The sequence below is a fragment of the Triturus cristatus genome, chromosome 3_2 (assembly GCF_964204655.1).
Source record: "Triturus cristatus chromosome 3_2, aTriCri1.1, whole genome shotgun sequence".
In the NCBI taxonomy this organism is placed as follows: domain Eukaryota; kingdom Metazoa; phylum Chordata; class Amphibia; order Caudata; family Salamandridae; genus Triturus; species Triturus cristatus.
In genome coordinates this window covers 684662076-684689090 of record NC_140584.1, presented here as the reverse complement: position 1 = coordinate 684689090, position 27015 = coordinate 684662076, and the positions used below count along the sequence as shown (strand labels likewise).

Genomic DNA, 27015 nt, shown 5'->3' with positions numbered 1-27015 from the left:
GGTGGTTGATCTGCATTGTAGTTCCACACCGCTACACAATTGCTTTTGCCACATGATGGAAATGGGAGCATCCGCATAGTACCTGTATTTGCAATATGTAATGTAGCCGTGGGCGACAATGTTATGGCCCTAGTCCCTCCGTCACTTACCAATCTCTTTTATTCGGCCTACAATTAGTTCAGGAATAAGCAACGTCGACACAATAATCGAAAGTGGTTTTGAAAAAATGAAATGATGTAGAGTGTAAACAAAAATGACGCTTGGCTCGTAGTATAGCTGTTTTGTTTCGCAACGTGATGGTACTAATGTTATCGGCCTTGGAATAATGAAGTACAAACCCTGCCGAGATTACGTCCGTTATGAGGGTGCGGGGGGGGGGGGGTAGGAACCAGTCATTATCGTAGAAAGGGTTGCGTCTTCTGGCTCATGGTCAGTCCCTTTGAACCTACTCAAGGGTTAATTTTATGAAACCTCACCCCTGGTCAGTGCCACCCCAGGTGGGTAGAGGAGAACCAACCCCGCATATGTTCTGCCCCGGTGCCGCTGAGTGTACCTCGCTGTAATGTGTCCACCCTTCCATAGGATCCATTCACACCCAGCAGGCGCTGCTCTCATAAGACAGTTATTCCTTTCAGGGCTCACCACTAATCTCTGTTTTCTTGACATGTCAACATGTTCAGCTATCTTGTCCCCCGTCGCGGTTCCCTGCCGTTTCATCCGGCCGGGTTTGGAAATTTTATTATGCTTTGGCGCACTGGATGCTGCGTTTCTTTCAGTGGCAATTCCAGGCCTCACATGTCTAGATAACTCGGGGGATTCGTTATCTTCCTGGAGAGAGATCAGGAACTTGTATAGTGGAGGTTTTGACTTCGGTGTAGTTAGCACAGAGGGTTAATATGCCGGCTGCAAAGAACGTGTGCCAGGTAGATTTCAGAGTGCGTATGATGTAAATAGGTCAGCGGGTACTGTGTTCAAAAGAGGCATCCTTGTGTTACTTGCAATGTATATCTAGGCTTTCCTGTTTTCAGTTTCTATTTTTGGTAAATTCTGGTGGTGTTTTTTCAGTGTTTTCCAGTGATTTCAATACTTCAAAAAAACAGTGCTTTTCAGTGGTTACTCATTTTTGCGCCATAAAAACCAACTGAAACAGTGTTTTACCGGTGTTTATGGAACGCTTTGTTTTTATTATTGCTTTTTCCATTTTTCTTCAGAAATTGTATACTGCTCTACATTTCAGAAGCTTAATACAGTCATCAAATACTTTCCATTGCCCTTTGATTCTGCAGCTCAGGTTTAACAAGCATTTGCAATGCAAATGGTCTCACATTTATGCTATTGACATTGTAAATGACAAAGCCTTTTATTTATGTTTTAAAAAAAAAAATAATAATAAAAGGCATTGTTATTTGCAATGCCAATAGCTCAAACTCGCGTAAACGCGAGACCTATTGCATTGCAAATGCTTATTTTTAGAAGCAGGCACATCTTGTTACTGCATGTTTTTTTGTAGCTGTGTTTCTTCGCCCCATAATTTTTTTTGTTTATGTGGACTTTTGTTGCAAGGATATGGTATAGAGATTCCAACTTTGAAAATGGGAAAACATGTACTTCAGTTCTGTTGATTTCAAATGCAGTTTGTGCCACTTCGTTTGTGTGTGTGTTTATTTTGTAATTAACTGTTTCATATCTTACAGCGCGTTAATTATACCAGTATGTTTTTTTTATTCTTAATATGCAGTCCGTGTGACTATTGTGGGGCACAGTTCCAGCTCAATAAATACGAAAGTCCAATGAATCAATAATTGCCATAATATTTTTTTTACATTTTTGGTTGATTCTTACAACGGATCTATTCAATTTAGAATTTTTATTGTCTTCATGGCAACTTATATTCAGCTGTTGATTTTTATTCTCTAACAACATCCTGGAGTGCCACAAATAATCATATTCTTGCTGCAATACCTTCAAATAAATTTGACTGTATATAAAATTAATAATCAATATTGGAGCGCTTACCATCTAAGTTTTATTCCTACACAAGCAGACCTCTATGACAAAAGCAGTACCCACTGAGCATTAGAAATAAAATACTGCTCTGTGATCCGCCTAGTACATAGTCTTTGCAGCAGACATAGTAACCCTCCGCGCTACCTTAGATGACTCCACACTGCCACCAGACAAAACTCCAGTCTCTCTCCTGCAGGTATGTTAATTACCAGAGTTATCCATTCTTGGCACTTTTATTGTTGCCTGAAAACTGTTGAATACAAGGACCTCTGCAGTGCTTTTAAAACAGCTGCACTGCTACAAAACGGGCTCCCCAACCGAGGGGAGGGAGTCACTGTTACTTGGCCTCTTTAATGTGGGCTTTATTCGCAGATGTCAGGAGCCCTTTGGTGCGTGAGGGGGTGTGAGCAGTAGGGGTCAGTGAGATTACCCTCCCCATGTGCCTGACAACACTCCCTGGCAGGAGTTCGTTAATTTTACTAGCAGGCTTTTTCATTCTTAAAATGCAGTGCGTGTAACTGCATTGTGGGGCACAGTTTCGATTCAATGGATACGAAACAAACATCGAACAGTGTGTGGCATTACAGACAGAGCTGATACATTTGCAAATAGAGAAGCACATTTGAAACTCAGTGTCACCCTAACATTTTGTGATCTTCCGCAATTCGCAGTCTTAAAACCCATTCAGTGTGGCAACTCCAACAACATTACAGCCCTTGATAAAATCTTTTCTCACTAAAGAACCAGCCAGCCACTGCTTACTTTCCGCATTTGGCCTTTGATGTGCAAACAGCAGGCGTGCAACATCCATTGGACTCAAAGGGCTTCAGCCCCCACCTCCCACTTCGTGTGTGTCAGCCCGGATGAGACGCTTCCCGGGCACCCACAGCCGCACCCGAGCACTTCACGGTCTTTAAAAGACCATTTGCATGTTAATGAGGCCTCGCTGTTTCACCCCTTCTAAGAGCCCCTGCAGCTTCACTCTGCCTATTGCTTAAAGATGCAGTCCCCCCCTCCCCCCCCCCCCCCCCCGGAAATTTGGCTCTAGTTTTGAGTTAGGTGCAAAACAAAATCAACAGACGTTGGGAAGTGCTAAGGAGGCTAGCTTCACAGCTGACATAATATGTGATTCGTACCTCAGGCCATGTGTGACACAAGCAGCCAGTCCTGGCCATCAAGAGACAGTATGATGGCGTTTGAAAACTAATACTGGCACAAGGCAGTGCAAAACTACAGGTCCCACAAAGCATAGCGAGAACAATCAAATGATGTAACTCAGTCGCTTATAAGTGGCGATTGGTGCACTTGTCTGTGGTGAGGGCACGGAGGCCGTAGCTGGGGATGAATTTGACAAAAAACATGTCCAGGAGAGGTGTAATCTAATGTAGTCCTGAGCAAGCAAAAGTAAAGGATGAAAGAGGAACTACCGCTGTTCACGTTCAGAGAACGTCCTCATTATCCTTCAATGCTCCGTCAGAGTGCATCTATTTTTGTGCTTTCTTCCTCGTTTTCTGTTTCCCCCCTAAATGCCCACCCCGTGTGCCCTGTGATGCTTTTATCCTGTCCATTCCTTCCACTTTCCCTGCTGTTTTTGCTTTTTCTCATTCTCGTGGGAGGGCGGGGGTGCACCATTGGACCCGCAATGGCATCAGTAATGTCCACTCGACCTGACAAGTACTGACAATGCCCGCAGTACTGAGGATGTGATACCGAGGTGCTCTGGGTAGTCCAGGAGGCACGCAGTTGGCAGGAGTGGCTGTGCGCATGTGTGTGTGTTTGCAGATGAGGCCAAGATGCAACTGCAGTGGAGTTAAGAGAATCAGTGCCTTGAGAAAAGTTGCCAGTACACCTACGGCCGCTGGAGAACAATTTAGGATAATAATGGGATTGTTGCTACCAAGTGAGGGATACTTTCCTGATCCGTACCGATTGAGAATGTCCGTGTGTTTGTGTTTAGTGCTGGCGCGGATCCGATGACATCAGTGCTTCTGAAAGTTCATTTGATTGCAGGAACTGCTTTCTGCTATTGGCAGAGGAGGGCTGGCCTGTTAGGGGACTAGCATACGTGCAAAACTGAGATTTCATGACACGCAGTGGCCTGAAAGGCACGCTGGGCTGGGGAGGAGTCCACCCAACCTCTCAGAAGTACTACTGATCTGACATCTTCCACTTTCATCAAAGAAAGCTTTGTTGTTATGGTCTCTTCATATGTTTCTCCAGTCTCCCTCGATAAACCGGGTCTTTGCATCGAGGACCCTCGATATCGGCCGGGGTGCATCTAGGAAACACACAGACCCTTGCTGACATTTTACCCACGCTCCGAGTGGCGTCCACCATATGGGCCATCACAGCATCACGACACCAGCGCGTGCACATCATTACGATAGGTTTTCATTCAAAGACTGTTTCTGCGCGCAGCCTCGCCCCCAGGGGCTCTGAGAAGGGGCGAAAGAAGAACAAAGCCTCATTATGTAAATGGTCTTTTTAAAGACCTGTGAAGTACTCGAGTGCGGCCGCAGTCAGAGAGACGGCAGACCACAACAGCTCCTCTCCCCCGTCAACTATGAAAATCAGTGACACTCGGTTTAAACCGGGTCAGCTGATTTTCATCTGGTGGTGTACTGTCGTTTAGATTCGGTTTAAACCGAATTCCGGACAGCCTATGTATATCTTAAAGCCCCAATAGTCAACAGTGAGCTACGAACGCTCATCCTAACTTTTGGTATTTCTTGCCCTGCGCAATTGAGTTAATTTCTCTCCAGTTCCCTGGGAAAGGTTTGGGGCCAGGGTGATATATGATGAGTCTGTACTCATTACGGTTTATGGTAAGCGTTTTGAGAAACATATGGCTAGCTAGGGCTGCAGGCAGACAGCAATCCTTCGTCCCAGAGCATTTCCAATGTGCATCTCCTGTGCAATGCCTCCTTTGGGGCGGCCAGGAAGATTCAGACAATGTGGTGGGGCTGTCGCATTGCTGCTGCAATTTAGGCATGACTAGCATTGGGAAGCACAATGGGTCTAGCTTTTAGTAGTTTTACCTTTTGACCAATGGTCGTTTTCGTTAGCCAGATTCGGTATAGCTGATTGCAGGACACTAGAGGCGGTTGCGTGTATGTCCAAATTGGGGAAGGTTTTCTTGTGATACAGGCAAGCTTGCATTGTGGTGCACCAGTGCCAATTGCCCGGTATCGGCCCGGCACCATCGTGCATAGGCACGCACTTAATAGGTTTAAAAACCCACATTTCTTATGTCCTTAGGCAGTGTTTGAGGGCTACTGGTTTTATACAACTTCAAGTCATGATGATAATTTTTAGAGACCAGTTGAATACCTACATGAGACTCCTGCGCCACTGGCAATACATCAGCTTTTCATATGTACACATGTAGGGCTTTGAGGGGCAGTCGTACCTGCACTGCACGGTCACAAAATCGTGAGGCCGCTTCACTCACCCATGTCTCTGGAACCAGGCTATGCCGTGGCTCACTTGTATATCCTTGGGCCGGCCACATATTCCTCTATCTCCAGCATGCTGTGCTGATTGAATGACTGAGTGAATAAAGTCGCATGTTTTTGCTCAAACAGAGCAACAGTTACTAATCACAATGACATGGGTTCACACACACCGGAAGGCGCTTTACATAGGTTCTCTGGTTTCTTTGTCCCAAAATCCAGCATTTATTAGGGTAATCTGGTACTAGGCGGTAATCTCTTTGGTAGTAGCTCCATCCCTGTAGGTACAAAGTGACAAAGTTATGTGTCCCGAGTGGTGCAACAGAATAAGGGAGGGTATACATATATATATATATATGTTATCTTGGTAGCGGGAGTACAATATGTCAAAGGTTCAGCCTAAAACCCAGTCTCAACCATAATGCAATGGTCAGCTTGTAGGAAGGTGTAACACGGAAATTGATCTACCAATGTTATTATTGTGAGTTCCACGCTAGAGTCAAGAGATGCTGCTGTCTTTCATCTTTGCCTTGCTATTCGAAAACAGCTGGTGTAATGTTTCTTCCAAATCACTGTCACAGTGGCAGCTTAGTCCATACAGAAAAGTCAGCAGTCTGAGTTGTTTTGAGACAAGCTGAAGGCCTGGGTCTGTGTGTCTTATATAACATCTTGAAGGTATTTATTAGTGCGAGTTCCACACTTAAGTCAAGAGATGCTGCTGCCTTTCATATTTAGCCTTGCTATTCGGAAACAGCTGGTATAAGTTTTTTCTGCAACTCACAGTCATAGTGGCAGCTTAGTCTATACAGGACAGTCAGCAGCCTGAGCTGTTTTGAGACATGCGGAAGGCCTGGGTTGTGTGCCATACTTAACATCTTTAAGTTTATTCTCCCTGTTCCACAGGGAGGCAAGGGAAAGCCCAGAGTGACATGGTCTACCGAGACTCAGCCTGGCTTGCCTCTTCTGCGACCTTTTAAAGTTCGTTTATTTATTGTATGAAGGTGATTGAGGCTGTCACAGTTGTTTGACAGGCACCAGGGCCAGATGACATTAAAGGGCATTGTGTGCTGGAAACTAAGGAGCGGGTCCATTTACTAAGCACAAGGAGCACGGGGGCGTTTCTAGCTCTAAAAGGAAGTTGAGACAACCCAGTTGAGTTTCAGTGCAAGGCCACATTTGGTGGGGCAATTCCAGGCGTAAAGCATTAAGCCAGTTAGCCCAGGGAATTAGGCAGGCGTACGATTAGCTAAGCTTTTGTTCAAACTGAGGGAGAGCATATCGACCATAATTAATTGTGGAACCAGAAAAAGCTTTACAGAGCAATGCTGTAGATTTCCGGTAGAATGCTGTATGGATAGACTTCAGGGATAAGGCGGCCATGACCTTTCTGGAAGGGGCATCTTCTTCGACCTGTGTCAGACTGGGAAAGGAAGTAAGGCGGGCTTGATAACTCTTTATTCTACCTGCGTTGGCACGTCTTGTCAGGAGTGATTGTCAAAGGTTTTGCCTTCAGCCAGTCTAGATTAACACCCATCCACTCCAAGCCAATTGTTCATGGTGATATTGGGCCGCATATACACAGCCCAGTATTAGGCCCCTGGGGTTGTCACTAGCAGAAGTTTGGGAGTGCAAGCCTCCACCTAGGGGGTGGCTGGCTGAATTTGATGAACTACTTCAAACGTTTCACAGCACTGCACGTGGGAGAGTGTCAATTACCGGTGCATACTTCAACCAGACACCCCAGAACGAGTGTCAATTACCTGTGCATACTTCAACCAGACACCCCAGAATGGCATGCCCTCATCTACATGGTAATAATTGAGAGAGCAGAGAGCGACCTTACCTCTTGAATTTTGCACTTAAACTTTCTAGTAATGGAAGGGGTTTAACACCTTCTGAAATGAGCATGACCAGAAATGTGCTGCTTTCCAATGACATTAAGCAAACTTAGGGAGTTAATGGCCAAAAAGGTAAACATGGCAGAGTTAGCAGTTTTATCGATTGTTCATTTATTTGGTCTGGCATGCTGTAGGAAGGTGGGATTGTCTCAGCGAATCATTTGCCAACAATGCTATCACCAGCTAAGGTTTGTGGCAGTAACCATTCAGAGACAGTGACATGAAGCAGCCAGGGACTGTGAGCATATATTTCCCGTGTGCTGGGGAGAGTACATGGACAGAGGCTGTTGCCCCCCATACTGTCTGATGCTCACAGTTTTTAAGGGCCCATCCCCTCATTAGATACTCGTGATGTCAGCTTGTGTTTATATACGTAGGAAAGTGGTTAACTCACACGTTACCTTCACCCTGCTTATTGTGCTGTAGCTGTTGGGAACACACTGCTAAGCCAGGAAGGCCCCTAATTTGGCCAATTGAAAATCTTAATAGGAGTGCAGGTCCATAAGTGCTTATTTCACCAATGCCTTGTTACCCATGCCATATTTTCCAGCCTGAGAAACAGATTTAGGTGTTGCTCTTCTCGCCCAGCCTTTCCGTGGAGCCAGGGAGCTGGGAAACGTTCACAAATTCGGGTCCTCGAGCTGAGAGATGTATTCTAAGGGAATAGATGGATTGAAGAATTTCAGCTATGGTTCAGTTCTGGCTCCATATGTAGGTGCTAGATCTTCCCATATTTACGTTAGGAAGATCTGCAGTGGCATCGCCAAGAAAGTTAGGAACACCATTCACGTCTAAGCTGAATGGCAGTGGGGCCAATAGACATTCTTTGTTAGTCTGCCCTGGGCTTCTGAGTAATGTTGCAAATTAATGCTGTCATTTACGGGTTACAGAACAGGACCCATAATTTAGCCCACTAAAGCTAGCTCGCAGGGGCAGGGCACCCATAACAGCGAAGGGAGGAAGGGGGGCTCTGGCAGCGACGGAAGCCTCCCCAGAGCTGTGGCGGAGTTACAGGGCGATCTGGAGGCAGAAGGGTACAGTAAGGGTACCTCTGCGACAGGCGGTACAGTAAGGGTACCCCTGTCAGGCACAGTAAGGGTGCCCGAGCCAAGGTCCAGGAGCCGAAGGAGGTTCTGGGAAGACTGCGACGGCGCCCCGTTAGTCCTTCGGGCGGTTGGGGGGCCTGACCAACCGGGGGTGTGCCACAACACGCTCCGCCCCCGTTAAAAGGGGCGGGAGTATGAGACTGATCCAAAGGAGGATCTGGAAAAAATGTGCCGCACTGCCGGGCATCGACCCACCGTGCGTGCTGGCTCGCCAGGCGGGCGGATTAATGAGAAACAAGACTTCCTACACTGTACCACCGCCAGGCGGGCGGAGCAGCGAGGGGCTGCTTGCCCTGGATCGCCCGTAAGATAACCCACTTATCGTCATACTTATGTTGTATGAAATAAACCTGCAGCAGTTCTTCACCCATAATGAAAGTGTCAGTGTAATCTTTGGGTGACGTCTGTGCTTGCGTGTTGAGTGGAGCGGATGACGGTGTGGTCACTATGCCGCTGCCCGCGTCCCACGCAGGGGGACACTCAGCAGGGCAGCCTTCTAGTGGCCGCCCGTCGGAGCCTCCCCCCCTCCCCCTCCCCCCCTGCTCCGCCTTTCTAGTAGGCCGCGCCTCGGGGAGGGGAGGCCCCAATGGGTTTGTCCTGGGGAGGTGTGCCACAAGGATGGGCGAGGCTAGACCCCCCTTTTAGGCGCCTCACCCCCTCAGTTCTTCCTCTGCTTCCTGCGCCGCTCCTCCTGGCCACGCGAATTCCCACCCTTTCCGCTTACCCTGCGCGGCGGAGGCAGCGCGCTATTGGAATGTTTTAATGTTTTTTCTTGCGTTGCAGGCGGAGTTACAGGGCGATCTGGAGGCAGAAGGGTACAGTAAGGGTACCTCTGCGACAGGCGGTACAGTAAGGGTACCCCTGTCAGGCACAGTAAGGGTGCCCGAGCCAAGGTCCGGGAGCCGAAGGAGGTTTGGGAAGACCGCGACGGCGCCCCGTTAGTCCTTCAGGCGGTTGGGGGGCCTGACCAACCGGGGGTGTGCCACAACACCCTCCGCCCCCGTTAAAAGGGGCAGGAGTATGAGACTGATCCAAAGGAGGATCTGGAAAAAATGTGCCGCACTGCCGGGCATCGACCCACCGTGCGTGCTGGCTCGCCAGGCGGGCGGAGCAGCGAGGGGCTGCTTGCCCTGGATCGCCCGTAAGATAACCCACTTATCGTCATACTTATGTTGTATGAAATAAACCTGCAGCAGTTCTTCACCCATAATGAAAGTGTCAGTGTAATCTTTGGGTGACGTCTGTGCTTGCGTGTTGAGTGGAGCGGATGACTGTGTGGTCACTATAGGTATTACTGCTGCAGGTGCCGGAAATGGAATCTGTTGGGGTCCTGGGGCAGTTTTTATGTCCGATTGCGCCTTCAATTTATGCACTCGCCGGTCCAGTAGGAGCTGACCCGGGCGCTGCTCTGCTCCCCAGGTCACTTATTACAGTGTTGGCGCTGTAGTCTGCCGCCGTGGCAAGGTCGCGACGATGGGCGCTCTTAGCTCCCGGTGTTCAGTCCACTTCAGGCGGGCCTCTGTAGCAGTCGAGGTCCCGGCCTCCTCTGGGTGTTTAGGCTGCTCCCCGCACCAGAGCGCATCAAACTGCTATTGCCGGCCTGAAGTCAGGTCGCGCACGCCCCAAGGTGAGCACTGCTACACCGCAGCCTCCGACTTCGGCCGTGTGATCAGCCCGTCCCCTCCTGTGTGTGCTCCGCGCCGCGCAGTGACTCGGGCCCCAAATTGGCTCCGTGCACTGTTCGTGTCCCAGGGGAGGAAGAAGTATTTACCGGGTGATGTACGCTGGGGTTAGACGTATTCCGATCAAGGCATCTGCAGTCTGCCAAAGCGTCCATCACGCAGTCCGCCACTCGTCGGATCACGCTCACTTCCGACGGCCCCAGCTTCAAGTTAGTACCCGGCTGTAGCCGCACGCCCAGGCCGCTTCCTTTTTCACGCACCCTTCAGCGCGCTGGGAATCACTTATGGCCAGGAATCAGTGCAATCGATGCCCCACGTTTTCCGCTCACTGCAGGTGTCTTTGGGGCTGGATAAATGTACGGATGATGTGCCGGATTACTTGGGGAATCTATGCCTCCCTCGGAGCTCCTCTAAGCTGCGGCCTTCTCGATCAGCTGCCAAGCACAGATTTTTAGCTTGTGTGTTTTAAGCCAGCCTGTAATTACATCGGGCACACCTTTTGGAGAGACCCCCAAGTTTTTCAACCCACTTACAGCCCTGGAAAAAACACCATGTCACAGTCACCTCACGTCCTGGCACTGTGCATCACGCATGATTCATGACTTCCAAGTTTTCCGATTGCCTATGTGCAGGCGCATAGTGAACCCACTCCACCGTTGCATTAGGAACTACAGCGAGGGTGGAGTGCTTGATGGTCCTCTTCTGTCTGCAACTCTGCAGACAAAGGCTCAGCTCATAATTAATGTGAAAAGGTGGGTGAGTAAGTAAGTGAAGGAATGGGTGAATGGCTGGCTGGATTCGTGAAAGGATGAATGGATGAGTGAAAGGGTGAATGGATGGATAATAAGAGAAAGGATGGATGGATGGATGAGCGAGTGGAAGGATGGATGAGAGAAAAGGTAAATAAATAGATGTATGGGTGGATGGATGGTGGATGTATGGATAAAAGGATGGATGGATGAGTGAAATGATTGTTGGATTGATGAATTGATAAGTGAAAGGGTGAATGGATGAACATATGAGTGAAAGGGTGGATGTAAGGATGGATGAGTGAGTGAAAGGGAAGGTAGATGGGCAAAAGGATGGATGGATGGATGAGAGAAAGTATAGATGGATGAGTGAAAGGATGAATAGGGTCAATGGATGTATTCATAAGTGGATGGATGGGTGGGTGGATGGATGGATGGGTGAAGGGATGGCTAAGTGAAAGGGGGATGGAGAGAGAAAGGGTGGATGGATGGATGAGTGAAAGTATGGATGGATGATTGACAGGATGGATGGGTGAAAAGGTGTATATATGAGTGAAAAGAAGGATGTAAGGATGGATCAGTGAAAGAATGCATAGATGAGTGAAAGGGAGGGTGAAGAGCTGAAAGAAAGGATGGATGGATGAGTGAAATGGTAAATGGATGGCCAAATGGACGGATGAGTGACTGGGTGAATGGATGGATGGATGAGTAAGTGAAAGGATGGCTGGATGAGTGAAAGGATGAATGGTTGGATGGATGGGATGAAAGGAAGGTTAATGGATAGAGTGAAAGAGTGGATGGAGGGATGGATGAGCGCAATGATGGATGGAGGGATAGATGATGTATAGGTTTGGAATTCGTTGAATTGGTTTGGATATGGATGGGCACACAGATGGAAGGACAGAATGTTTTTTTTTTTTTGTGTTAGTGCAAAGAGTTAACAACCCCTTAGGAGGTGTTGAAGGGAGTTATGTAAAAAAATATTAATTACATACACCCCGGTATTACTAAAATCTACATTTTGAAAGCCCCATTTTATTGTAAGGCTATCTACACATTTTGTATCAGTCTATGTTATAAAAAGTGTAATGCAAGTATAAAATAATGACTGACATATTCACAGTGCTTTCTGTCACAGGCTGTGACCTCATAGCACTAAAAATACACAAGTCACTATTCTCGACTGCACCAACCAATATTTAATTTTGTGGCTCCCTGGTTACACACAGACCTTTGCAGTGCATTAATTAATAGAGGTTTCGGGGGGTTGCTAGAGGGGGGGCTGCGGTATGGCTGCACATTAGTGCTGCTCCGCCAGTCGGGGACATAATCCGACAAAAATGTAGCACTTTTGGCGGACACTAATAACTACAGAAGGCAGAATATTGCATCGGAACTCCGGCACAACAAGACGCCAGCGATGAATATCCAAAGTACTGTGCCAGGGAGGTGAAAACTAACTTTGAAAGTGAGATATATCGGGTCTTCCCGCTGACTCAAAATGGCAGCAACAAGCACAGTGACCTAGCGGAAAGCATAACTGGACATCCACCACGGTACCCACTCGTTACTGGTGTCACAGCGAACTGGTATGCGACCTCATTGCACAGCTACAAGCTAATTTCTGTGAGCGAGACTACTTTTACTACCACAAGGAAGTATGCGCCATGCCGGACGATATTGATTGAGGGCAGGAGAAAATGGCGGCGGCAGCGAGTGAAGACTGACCTACAGAGGTGCCTTGCCTGGCGAGTGGATCCAGCGCCACCTAGAAACTCACCGGCGGCGTCGCAGATAAACATCTATGTAACTGGAGCGCCTCGGCGGGTGGAATACACCGCTCAGGCGAGTGCTGTGCGGTGCCTAATCCGCAGAGCTCTGCAATCCCGGCTGCCGCATAACACAACGCTGCTCTCCAAAACACTGAGACTGCAGGGACGGGTGGCATCTTGCTCCTGCTGCTGGCTGATAATGAAACGCTTGACTGGGGCTGCAGTGATCGGAGGAGGAGGAGTCCGGCCTGCGGGGTCCGACCAGCGCGGGCTACGTGTGTCCCGGAGGGGGACATAGCGGATCGTCGCCGGGGAGCGCGTCCTGTGGGGAGGTGCGCGGGGTGGGCTCGCCTGCTCCGATTATAAGTGCCACAAAGGGAAATTATCCTGGTATCCAGCTGCAGCACGTATGCCAATCACTCACTGCCACCCAACATCAATGTGGACCCTGCCTGGACACAGTGCATCTTTCATCACAGTGCGCCGAGATACAACAGGGTAAGCACAGTTACTACCATGTGGAAAGCCCGCATGAAGGAGCGTGGACTGTGTGCCGGACTCTAATGGGCAAATTGAGGCGCTAACCCACAGCACAGTCCTTTACAGACAACTTGCAGCCAGGCTGGAGGGTAGTGTTGCCAACAAATACCCTACAGGAAACTGGATGAAGCAAACCTGTTGGATTTGGAACGCAAGCACCACCTGAGGAAGCCCACCCAGTGCCTATACATTGACACGCTGATGATAACATTGCGGGTTGGACATATCCACCGACGCAGAGGCAATACCAATTGGTGAATGTGGACTGTGAGCTGTACACTAACTGAAGGGCTACATTTCAGTACCACACCGTATCGTTGGAGACGCCATAGGGAACGTATTCTAATTTGGAAAGTAAGCCACGACTACGACTTCTGCTCTTAACCGGGTTCATCAGCACAGCAGGATCCCTGACCACGGCAGCTAAGGGTCTCGGTGGCGGGCAGGTAAATAGGACCACACACTTCACATCTAGCTGCTCTCACAAGATTGACAGTGTCATGGATAAAACGGATGAGCAACAACCAAAACTCTCCTTTGATACTCGTCGCACTCCTAAAGTAACAACGTCACACTCAGACACTGAACTGGATGTGGATCATACGACAAAAATACTATGGAAGCTGCTCTGCAGGCCATACAGCAAAGTCTACAAGCCATAAATGGCAAACTGGACACGCTCATCCACAGAGTTGATAATATCTCTGCTAAACTGTATAAGCAGGGTGTGAGGCTAGACGCAGCAGAAACGCGCATATCTGCAGTGGAAGATGAATCCAATGCAACAGCACGAAAATGCACAGAACTGGAAAAGATCCTGGAAGTCATCAAAAATAAAAGCGAAGATTTGGAGGCGAGGTCACGTTGCAATATACGCATCATGGGCGTACCGGAGAGTACCAATACAGGTAGACTGGAGACATATGTTGAGGGCATGTTGCGGGAGGTGTTTGGTGCAGAAAGCTTCTCCCCTGTGCAAATCGTGGCACGTGCACACCGCTCGCTAGCACCTGCACCCCCACCAGGCGCACCGCTGAGACCCATCATTTCTCATGTTCTCAATTACAGGGATCGGGATGTAATCTTGCGATTGGCAAGAGAGAAACAACAAATTACCTACCAGGGCAATAACGTCCCATTCTACCCAGATTTTACGGTAAAAGTACAAGCGGAGCGTAAGGAATTCAACCCTGCAAAGAAAAAACTGAGGGAAATGGGTATTGAATACGCAATGCTCTACCCGGCGAAACTACGAGTGACCCACAAGGGACGAGTGAAAATGCTACTGACACCAAAGGCAGTCCAAGACTTTATAAACCAGACACTCGCCAGCAGAAAGACACAAGGCCATATGAACGCCAACCCGGAATCCGACTGAGATGACCCATGTTGGGGGTAATGTATATGGCATTGACTGCATCCCCAGATACCGTAAAAGGTTATATCTAATTGCGTGTGGCTATATTTTGCTATTTGCTTTGCCAGTGGGTGATTACCTAAATATACATGTGGACTACTGCATGCATGGACACCGAGACTGTATATGGACATATAGATGTAAGCTCACTGTGCAAATTATAGGATTGATGTTCCACCATTGGGAAGGGAGCAGATGTGTATTGCTTATATAATTTGATAGGCGTTCATAACTAGCCAAATGATATAATAATGCATTGCCGTGGAAGGATGTAGGTGCTATATGCACTATTGAATTGCAGACTGGTAAAGAGAAAAAGAGAAACATGGCTCAGGTTGTCACTACTGTGCTAATCACAATTACTCTCTTACATATATGGAGCCAAACCACTCAGGTAATACCCGGCCACATCCATTTGTATGGATGTTGATGCGAGCACTCAGTGACCACACCCCCCCCCGTGGGTGCTCCCAGTAACTGTTTTTGCATTGTTAATGTTGCTTCTAAGGATATGTCTTTGGCACAATCGGGATGACGAAGTGGGTGGGGGGTTAAAGGGGAGGTTTTTTTCTGGTTTATACAGGCAACTGCAAACAAGTACACTACAAACATCCATTTCACAAGTTACCATCAATGTACGACCATGCTGTTGGCATATGCGGCACGAGCTATGTATATGAGGAGAAGGTCTATCATCAGCATGGAAATATTCCATATTAAAGTATAGCGAACAGACGAAAACCATCGCCAGTTAAGCTATTGTCCTGGAATAACAGGGGCCTAAACAACCCAAAAAAGATATGTCAGGTATTTGCCTACCTTGACAGACTACACATTGACATAGTCCTATTACAAGAGTCTCATTTTGCAAAAGCAACCAAATGTACATTAGGAGGCAAATGGGCTGAGACTGTTATAACATCCTCATACTCCTCATACTCTTGAGGGGTAATAATACTTTTGAAGAAGGGAACACAATTCCATATAGATCGCACCACAACGGATGACCTGGGACGATATATTATTGTTACCAGCCATATTAGGGGACATCACATAGGGCTAATTAATGCATATGGGCCAAACATAGACACTCCGGAATTTTTTAAGACCATATGGTGAAAACCTGGGGAACTGCCTGAAATGGAATTGCTGTGGGGCGGCGCCCTAAATTTGACCCTAAACGAGGACTTGAATAGATCAGGGGTAACTAAGGAACCACATAAGCGGACGGTGAGGGCAGCAATAGATGCTATGACAGAGTCCAAAATAGTGGATATCTGGAGACTGTGACACCCTCATCAAATGGAGGCCACACATAACTCCACAGTCCAGTTGGTCGCGCATTGACTACTGGCTGGGGACGGAGGGAGCCGCTACATGCACACGACACATACAACACTTGCCAAAAACATTATCAGACCATAAGCCAGTCCTGCTGTCTATTGAATTCCCACATTACACGCCCCTCCATACAAATGGCGCTTTAACGCCAAAGCGCTTTTAGACTCCTCGTATAACAACGCCATTAGACAGGCCATCATAGAATATTTTCAATGTAACCAGTCCTCAGTGGACGACCCTAGTTTATTATGGGAAGCGTTTAAAGCCACCATACATGGAGTTTGTATTAGAACAAATGCAGGCATCCTAAAAGACATCCGCATCCAGATTACCCAACGTGATGTTAAATTGAAAGCCTTAGAACAGGAATATGAGCGCACACAAAACCCAGCTATACTGAGTGAGAGAAGGAAGACAATGACTGAATACCAGGAATTTGCAGAGGACGAACTTAAATATATTTAGAAGAGACACATTGCTCATACATATGGCGAAGGGGGTAGGCCAGGACGTGTATTGGCACATAAAATATGCAACGGACATACCGTACACGCTGTACTTAAAATAAAAGACAATAATGATATCCTACATTATGATACAGAAGGCATACTGCACCCCTTCATGGACGCATATGGTGACTTGTATGCATCTCGGGGCACAGCTGCCCCACCAGCGATCCTCATATATCTAGAAGTGATAGCCTGGCTTTCAGATAATCAAAGACAATACCTATCAGAGGCGGTGACAGTTGAAGAAGTTACAGAAGTGGTCAAGACAATACCCAATGGTAAAGCTCCTGGACCAGATTAGTTTACAAGTGAGTTTTATAAGAAGCATTGCTACTTGCTAGCTCCTCATCTTGTGGAAATGTATGGAGATGCCCATAGCAAGCAGATACTACCCCCGACACTGAGAGAAGCCTTGCTCATTGCTCTATTAAAACCGGACAAGGACCCAGAGAAATGTGAATCTTACAGGCCCTTATCTTTAATAAACACAGACACTAAAATACTAGCCAAACTAATTACTAAACGTTGACAACCACTAATGCCTAATATTGTACTTCCGGACCAATACCGGAATTTATACCTCACCGTTCTACTGCCCATAACATTCGTACCCTGTTTGCACTGTCACATCATCTAGCCCCAGAATTCCAGGCGGCTGCAATCCTATTAGACGCAGCTAGAGCGTTCAACACGGTCGAATGGCCATATCTCTTCACAGTACTACAGAAAATGGGCCTCCCCCGATCCTTAAACATTGGATTAAGATACTTTACATGCTACAATTTCCCCAACGACCCTTGAATATATCATTATAAGCAGACGACATGGTGCTATATGTTCGAAACCCCACTGAAAATCTGTCCCCTCTACTGCGAGAGTATATTAAATTTGGCCGACATTCAGGTCTTCAAATCAACTGGAGTAAATCTACCATTGTCCCCTTAACAGAGGGCACTCAACCATACCCTGCTGAGTTTCCACTTGAATGGCAAACAGACCCCATTAAATATCTCGGTGTCTGGTATCACCGAGACCCTGAAATAGTTATACACACAAACTATAGGACAGCCATCAGTAAACTCGAAGAAAAAGTGGAGCAATGGATCCAGTTGCCACCATCCCTAGCAGATCGTATGGCCATTGTTAAGATGGTCATTCTGCCCAAATTTCTCTATCTCTTTAATACTATCCCTATCACCCCACCAGGGACTGTATTCCAGAGACTAACAACTAGTGTCACTCATATGGGCAGGTAAACAAGCACGCATTGAATTATGTGCTCTGACATTACCTTACTCCAAAGGCGGTTTTAAAGTACCGGATTTCCTCCTATAATATTTATGCGCTCAAGCGCAATATGCACACTATTGGTATCATCCAATTCGCTACCTGCCCCATATGGCAGTTGAAGACGCGCACCCAATTCCACTACAAAGTATATTACCACACCATCGCACCCACATACCTAAGCACGAAATAAACACAATAAGCACAACCAACGCAGCATGGATGCGAATGGGGAAATTGGCACATAAATTACCATTGTAGGCACCAGCAATGCCTTTACAACACCACCCAGCAATATCAGCCACTCAAGAAAAGGTTGGAATGGAGTTACTGCAGCGGGTGGGTATTGACAAAATGGAAGCTCTATATGACAATGGCACTTTCATAGAAGCCGAGGATCTTACTTATATTAACAACCAAACGCTGCTCTTTAAGTTCACATATCATAGACTAAGAGGGGCCATTAAAACTTTGTACCCTACATTTCCCAATGAACCACCTCTGATGAACACATTACAAATGATCATCACTAATCCCCATAACATTCACTTAGTAACAACACTATGGGGCTGATTCCGATTCCGGTCGCAAATCGTACCGACCGACACGGACCCGGACTGGATTCAGACCGACACGGACCAGCGCCGTACGACCCGTGTAGTACGATGCAACGCGTGTGAATTACAACCGACACGTACGGAATACAAGCCGTACGACCGAGCCGTAGGGAAAATAGTGAACTGGCCGGAAAACCAACGCGATTTTCACCGCCTGACACGAACCTGGAATGAACCCGACCGACCCGTACACGCGATGTCCGATCCATGGAGTAAGATGCAATGCATGTAAACCCAGACCGACTGCACGGAGACCAAGCCGCACGACCGACACGCACAGAAAACCGGGCCCACAAGTAATAGAGATCTCCGCGACCGACGCGTATGAAACACAGAAGATAGGCAGCGTGAACGAGGCGGAGAAGCCCGCACGAGACAACATCAGCGTCTGTTTCTGTCAGATGAACGTCTCCTTCAGGCCTACAAAACCCAAAGGAAAAAAGACAAAAAAAGGACCAAACAAGCAATGACAAAGCCAATAAATATGAAATAAAAAAACCTGGGACAAAGACACACCCACAACTCCAAATATATAAAGGACTACAATCACTACCATAATCCCTTGCAAACAGGAGACACAGCCAGCAGCACACACCATCACACAGCAACCACAAACACACTCACAACTCACCCATCACACAACTCACACACCATCAGCACCTCATCCAAAAACACACACACATCTACAGCCAGCAAAACCAACACCAACCCACCCTCACTTGCACCATCACACTCACATCCCTCACCACCACCCCCCATCACCATGCCCCCAAAGAAGAATCCAAAGTTCACAGATAGTGAGTTAGAAGTGCTGGTAGACGAGATCATCAGAGTAGAGCCACATTTGTTTGGTACATTGGTCCAAAGAACCCCCATGTCACAGAAAACCAAGATGTTGGGCGAGGATTGTGGACAAGGTGAACGCTCAAGCACCAGCAAGGCGCACAAAGGACAATATCCAGAACAGGTGGTATAACATGCGCAGGAGGGTCAAGAAACTCATCGAAAAAGATCACACCCTGAGTCAGTGCACCGGCGGTGACCCTCCTGCCAAACCAGTCTACTTCAGGACCTGGGAGAAAAAGGTGTGGGACATCCTACCACCAGAGATCGTCCTTGGGCTAACAGACATACCAGAGCCTGGTGAGTATACAAACAACATACCCAAGATTGTGTGGCAAGGGGACAGTGAAAGCATGCACCGCAAGCAAAGCCACAGTAACCAATAGATAATCATCCCAAGATGTGTATGCCAGTCAGACAAACACAATACCTGCCATCTCATAGTGACTTGGAACTGTGTCATGACATGCACCAACCTACAAACAAATAGAGAAAGGCAGTGGCACAAAGCTAAATAGACACTGCCAGACAGTTTGCCACCACAAACACACTACTTCACAGTGCAGTTGACTGACAGGAAGGAATACTGGGGATGCAGGTGAAGTGAGTGTATCCAAAAGCATGATGGGGTTTGTAATCAAAGATAATGCTCCCCCTCAAAATTGGCCCATCAAGACCTCTCTGAAACATGCCCACATCACAGGGAGTGGAAAAGAACTGACAAGATGGCTGACACTGGGTCCTGCTGTGGGGAGCACAAGGCCCTGGAAGACATGTGCGCAAATTAGAAGCAGGACACCACTGACTGACATCCTGAAAGACAACTTGCATGCTCTCCAATGGAAGCACGTTTCATGGTGGGATGTCTGGCCGGGTGGGCAGGAGGGCTGACTGCTATGACCATACTTACCAGCATGTGGAGACACCCCCCCCCCCCTCAACACAAACTCCACACAACTCACCGGGTAGAATGCATTGACCCACACCTCTGTGAAATATCAGCAAAAGATACCCCGTACTGGGTGCAGCTGTGTGAAGCACAGGGGCTCTCTTTGGACTTGTAGCCAAACAAACACCAGGATTTCACAGTCAGCCATCTTGCCATTTCTGTCACACCCCCTCACAGGGAAGCAGAGTCAAGAGGGAGGCAGTTTGGGTATGCTGGGAAGGGGGGTGTAGCCAAGAGCATGATGGGAGTTGCAGTCACAGACAATCCACACCCACCCTATTGGCCCAGCAAGTTCAAACTGAACCATACTCGCCTCACAGGGAATGGGAAGGGACTGACAGGATGTCTGACACTGGGCTCTGTTGTGGGGAGCACAAGGCCCTGCTGGGACATGGGCAACAACAATATCAAACTCTGTCCGTGACAAGTTGCAAAAAAGCAGCAGTGTACAGGCAGGCATCTGTTCGTACAGTAGAAAATGTCATGTTTGTGAACCATTGATTCTTGTAGAAACATAACTCACATTGTGTGTCTCTTCCAAACACAGGTGGTGCTGGGGACCCAGCATCAAATGAAGAGGATTCCCAGTCCCAGACTCTGGTGGACACTGAGCTCTCTGGTTTGACTCTGTCTCTGTCCTCTTCGGATGATGACGACCAACCTGGCCCCTCCGGTGTGAGTCATCATGCAGCACCAGCAGCATCAACATCTGCAACCCCTGTACCCACGCCTCCAGCATCTGGAAACCAACAGGGCACCCCCGCCAACACGGACAGACCAAGGCCACTAAACACCCACAGCACAGGGACACAGGACCCCCCAGAAGTTACTGCAAACACCACCCAAGGGGTCCCAGTGTCACCTGTGCGTCCTGCCGCTGGTCCTGCTGTGTAGATAGGGGTGCTGGGAGCGGTGGGAGGCAGAGGGCGTGCCTTGCAGAGGGGTCTGGACTGCATGATGACCCCCAACTGGCACGCATCATAGATGCGTACCAGGATAGCACCGGAGGATTTGGCCAGGTAGTGGAGATCCTCAAGGACATGCAACAGGAGCAGGCTGCCCATCATGCCCTCATGGAGGCCAAGTGGGATGCCCTTTCTGCTGTGCTTCGGGACATGCTCCAATGCCTCCGCCAGATCAACACAAACCTGTCCACACCTCCCTGTTTGGCCACAACATCTGTTGCAACACCATCTGCCAGCGCCACAGGGAGGGAGGAGGACTCTGGCGGAGAGTCCCCTGCACCGCAGAGGCCTGCACCTGAGGATCCCCCCCACCCAGGAAGAAAAGGGGTCGTCCGAAGAAGGACATGTGAGAGGCAGATGTCCCAGCACATCCCCCAGGGCCTCTAAACCTGTTCTGGACAATTCTTTGTGCGCAACCCGTTCAACTTGTTCAATCGCACACAACTCGCCCACATGACATGGAGGGATCATGTTGGGCCAATGTAGCAGATGACTGTGGACTTTACTCTGGACATTTCATCTACCAGCACTTCCACTCTAATGTGAACTTTGGATTCCAAAACCAATGTACAGCACCCACCATCCTGTGCGCTTTCCTCACACATGTTCAAAAATAAACTCACCAGTACACCATACTTGCCTCTGTTGTGATTCCAACTTGTCATGTGTCATGGAGATGTCGATCTGCTACACAACACAGTGCATGCCAAATACTGCAACAATGTGACCAACGGTAGGTGAGTCATGGTGATGTGACACATGTGAGGGAGACACACCACTATGGCAACACAACACATACTCACCATGGCCATGTTACTCATCCCACACAATGATGTTGACCTGAAACACATAGGTATGCACAACCACAACACCTATCTACAGTCAGTGGTAACAAGTCCACAGGTGAGGTAAGCAAATGTCAGTCAGATGTGGGAAGACAGACAACGCACCTAACAAAGCATAGCACCTGTTCATTACACATCAGCAACATGTTTATTCCAAAATAGTTGCCAGGTAATTGTATGTTACGGTGGACACACGGTCACAGAGTGTCTGAGAATTGTAGTCCAGGGGTGTGTGGCACATCACTTGATGTCAATTGACTACTCCCACACTGGTGTCGGATTCCGGGTGTTGGGGGTCAGTGTTCAACAATCAACAGGCAAATTACCCTGTGAAGGACAGACACAAGACACAGTCAAAAACACAGCAGAACAGGAGAGAAATGCAATACACTTGCACAAAACATGTCACAAGAAACCTACACAAAAACAAGTTAGCAGTACTACCCTATTGTGGAGTACACACCACCTGAATGGACAAATCACTGCACGCATCCAGTCAAGTGGCACACAGAACCACTCAGACAGCAACAGAGCAGCCACAACACATTCCAGGCCAACTCCATACATTGACATAACAACCCTGGAAACTCACATTCAGGTGAAGAAGTTGTTGATGAGCTGTGAGCGGACGTCACCCTCATCCTCATCCTAATCATCACTGGCATCTTGGCCCAGGCCGGGATCCTCCACAGGTGCCAGAGGTTGGTCATCGTCATTGTCATCCTGGATGAGAGGCACCTTCTTCCGCACTGCCATGTTGTGTCGCATGCAGCATACAAGGATTATTTTGCACACCTTTGCCGGTTCATATGGGAGGGCCCCTCCGGTCTTGTCCAGGCAGCGAAAGCAGCTTTTCAGGAGGCCGAATGTCCGCTCAATCACCCTCCTGCACGGACCATGTGTCTCATTGTAGCGCATCTCGGCTGGAGTCACAGGGTTCCTGAGGGGTGTCAGCAACCACGGCATGTTGGGGTATCCGGAGTCACCTACACACACAAAAATGAACAAGTAGCTGAGTTTTGTAGGAGTGCGGAATACAACATTGACAAACACACACAATGACAAACAGTCAGTACACAACGACAAGCCAGGGATGCTGAGCTGGCATCTGTGACATCAGCGTTGCAATGCGACTACTCCTCATTATGTAGGCATTGTGCGCAGAACCAGGGAACCGTGCACACACATGTGTGATACACATGTCTGCAACACATACCACCAGAGCATTGATCGAGTGGAAATGTTTCCTGTTACGGTATGCCTGCTCATGTGCCTGTGGTGGTATCAGGGCCACATGTGTCCCATCAATAGATCCGATGACGTTCGGCATCCTCCCCAGTGTATACAAGGCATCCTTTATTTCAGGGAGTTCAGCTGGGCTAGGGAACTTGATGTACAGTCAAGGAAATGCAACATCCACTTCAAGACATCGCGTAGCACACGACTAAACATAGTTTGCGACATCCCACCTGCTGTAGCCACAGTGTACTGGAAGGTACCAGTAGCAAAGAAGTGCAGGGCTGCCATCACCTTCACCTCTGGGGTCAGTGCTGTATGGTATGTCCGGCCAGGTAGCAGATGTGGCGCGAACTGCTCCGCCAACTCCTCAATCAGTGGCCTGGTGAAGCAGTACCGTCGGATGCAGTCGCGTTCCTGCATGGTTGCAAGGTCTGGGAACGGTCGATGGACAGCTGGTGCCCTGCAGAACAGAGATGAACAAAGGAAGATTGTCGGTTCATCCACCCATGTGGCCATGATCAGGCTTAATATCACATGATAGATCATGACATTACACAATGTACTGAGGTGTGAGCTGTTGGGCATGGACACATATGTCACCTACATGACCATCACCTCACATCTCAATTCCACATGTCCACATGAGTCCCATGTAGTGCAATGGCCAATCATCTGGCTGTGTCACCCGACCTAGGTACTGCTGTGACGTTACAAACACACACCATAGTGACAAGTGAGGCCTGATGTCTCCCAGGCATCACAGATCTTTGCCATGCAGAAACCCAGGGTCCCTGTATTGCCACATCGACACTGGCATGGACATGGCGTATCACGTACACACCACAAGGCAAGCGTGAGTCCCACAGGTAGTGGCCACTGTTGTACCTGAAGGCCCTACATGTACATCTCTTAGACACACACACACACCTTCAAGGTTGATGCATATACCACATGGAAGTGGAGACTGTCTCCCATTGGGCACATTTGATCAGACACATCTGAGACACAACATGCACACAGACTGTGGGTGCACACCAGAATTGTGGCTACAGGTCTCACTGTGACGTACATGCCATCACCCCCAGGACTCAGGGTGTATGTGACATGTCCTAAACATATCCAACATGAAACTGTCCGTGACTCTTTTTTAATTTTTTTTAAAATATCTTTATTACATTTTTCAATTTTCCTAATACAGCCAAGCTAAACAGTGTTACATTTTCCACTTTTTACCCCTGTGTTTGTCCCCCTCTTTTCTTTATGCTGTAACAGAATCATTTTCGCTATGCCATTATTAATATTGTTCCAAGCATTTGCCGTCTAACAGCCATGGCACAGGTAACGTCTGTGGCGCAAGAGTTAACATAAATGTACCGATTGGTTTGGGAGTCTGCATCTCATTCGGACTGTCACCTCCTATCAGGGGGGCAGGGTCCATCTACCTCTTATGTGTCCCCATAATGACAATGAACCATGTACAGCGACGTCAGTTATTTTAGGGGTGCGTGACTCATACGTAATGCTGTTTTAAAATCACAGTAAACATTGGTGCATGGGCGATAAACAGTTACCATCTCAATGCATTACAAGATATCTTTGTTTATCACATTTCTGTCCGTGACTCATGCCCATTACTGTACATTTGCACATCACAGTAGTAATGTGCACGACACACAAAGGATTCTGCCCCCATGTACACGTGCACAGCCTGGGAGTGGCTGAACAAAAGTGCCACCCAACAAACCAAATGTGGCCCCCCCCAACACCCAGGGAATGCAGCCTTACATGCCATGGGACACTGTGTGGCCCATGCTGTAGTGTGGTAGGTGTGCAGGGGTGTCCCTGGCAAGTAATTGTGTGTTGAATCCGTTGAATAGTCACACCAAAGAGGTCCGACGTGGCTGACAATGCGTACGCATTGCACGGTTCATGACCGAGCCGTGCGTACACTTTGCCATTGACTGCAATGAGGTCCGACGCGGCTGACAATGCGTACGCATTGCATGGTTCATGACCGAGCTGTGCGTACGCTTTGCCATTGACTGCAATGAGGTCCGACGCGGCTGACAATGCGTATGAATTGCACGGTTCATGACCGAGCCGTGCGTACGCTTTGCCATTGACTGCAATGAGGTCCGACGCGGGTGACTATGCGTACGCATTGCACGGTTCATGACCGAGCCGTGCGTACGCTTTGCCATTAACTTCAATGAGGTCCAACGCGGGTGATAATGTGTATGCATTGCACGGTTCATGACCGAGCCGTGCGTACGCTTTGCCATTGACTTCACTGAGGTCCGACGCGGGTGACAGTGCGTACACATTGCACGGTTCATGACCGAGCCGTGCGTACGCTTTGCCATTGACTGCAATGAGGTCCGACGCAGGTGACTATCATGCATACGCGTCGGGCAGGCATGGTCCGAGACAGGCGTACGCCTTGGCCATTGAATCGTATGGAGACGGGTGCATGTGTATTTTCAAAATACGCGTTGTACAGTCAGTTGACCAAGCCGGACGCACCCATTGGCTCTGGACTGTCATGGAGACGGATGCAGATTCAAAACTAGTACGAGTTGTACGCTGGAAATTCAGTTGGATGCCTACAACAATGTTGCAATTACTAATGTTTCATGAAGGTGAAGATTTGAACGATGCGGAAGGCGTGTCGAGGCGTACATTTCCATGGATTGGCCAGATTCATAGAATGCAACCGTGTTGGACCTATCCCTTGGGACACATGGCACAGATTCTGCCTCTGCAGAACCGATATAAGGCTGGCTGGCCCCCAGAGAGCTCACTTGCCTGCACTACATGCTCCTGTACCACATCCCTGCTACCACTGCTGCTGTCTCTGCATCCTCTGGCTCCTGCCATGGCACGTACTCTGGAGAGGTCCCCAGCCTTCCCTGAAGAGGAGAACCAGGCCCTGCTGGACGAGCTCCTTCCACAGTACAGCAAGCTAAATGGGAAACCAGGGAAGCAGGGGAGTGTGCAGTCCACTGCCTTCCTAATTGTGCATGTTGTCTGACTAGCAGTACTAGCAGTGTGTACACCAGTGGCAAGCATTCTCACTGAGTACTTTCATCCCCCAAAGTTTGTAGGTACATGTAATGAACAGGTGTTATGCTGCTAAAGTGCATTAGTGCAAGCTTAAACTTCCCAGGCATTGTTAACATGTCAGACATGCAGGTGATTTGTCCTTCCCCATGGTTGCACTACCTGTGTAACTCATTTACCTTTGTGATGATGACATGTATATCCAAATGTGTGCAGCACAAATATGGGGCATGTGTGTTAATGTACTTTTAACTTTGTCATCCTCACAGGTTGATGCCCACCAGAAGCAGGAGATATGGCTGACCATCGCCCGGGCAGTTCGTTCGGTGGGGGTCTACAAGCGCCGGATCCGCAACTGCCAGAAGAGGTGGCAGGACCTTCGGGGCTGGACCCGGAGGATAGCTAGAGTCCAGCTGAAGCTGTCACCTCCATGCAGGAGGGGCGGACACCGGACCCTGACCCCCCCACATGCTCCGGATCCTGGCGGTGGTCTTCCTGGGCCTGGATAGGCAGCTGAAGTCCAGACATCAGCAAGAAGGGGGTAAGTCCATGCCTAATCTGTGGAATTTGTCTGACATGCTAATTGTAGTCTTTTGGCCTGGTCACACTTCCACATTACGTAGGTCTTGTAGTCCAATACTCAAGTCCCTCAATTGTGTGATGCACCCTACTCATCTGTTCCACAGGTGTGGCCCCTACAGTCTGTTGCTTGTGTCACTAGGGCACTGTGTCCCTGC

General features: G+C 48.5%; 1 long non-coding RNA gene across 1 annotated transcript in view; it reads left to right on the top strand.

Annotated features, from left to right (window-relative positions):
• LOC146857965 (uncharacterized) overlaps window positions 1–26762 on the top strand; it is a 68242-nt gene extending 41480 nt beyond the window's left edge. Inside the window, exon 3 of the long non-coding RNA XR_014979634.1 lies at window positions 26548–26762. This is a non-coding gene — a long non-coding RNA (uncharacterized LOC146857965). The remainder of the gene's footprint in view (window positions 1–26547) is intronic.
• Window positions 26763–27015: the final 253 nt, after the last annotated feature.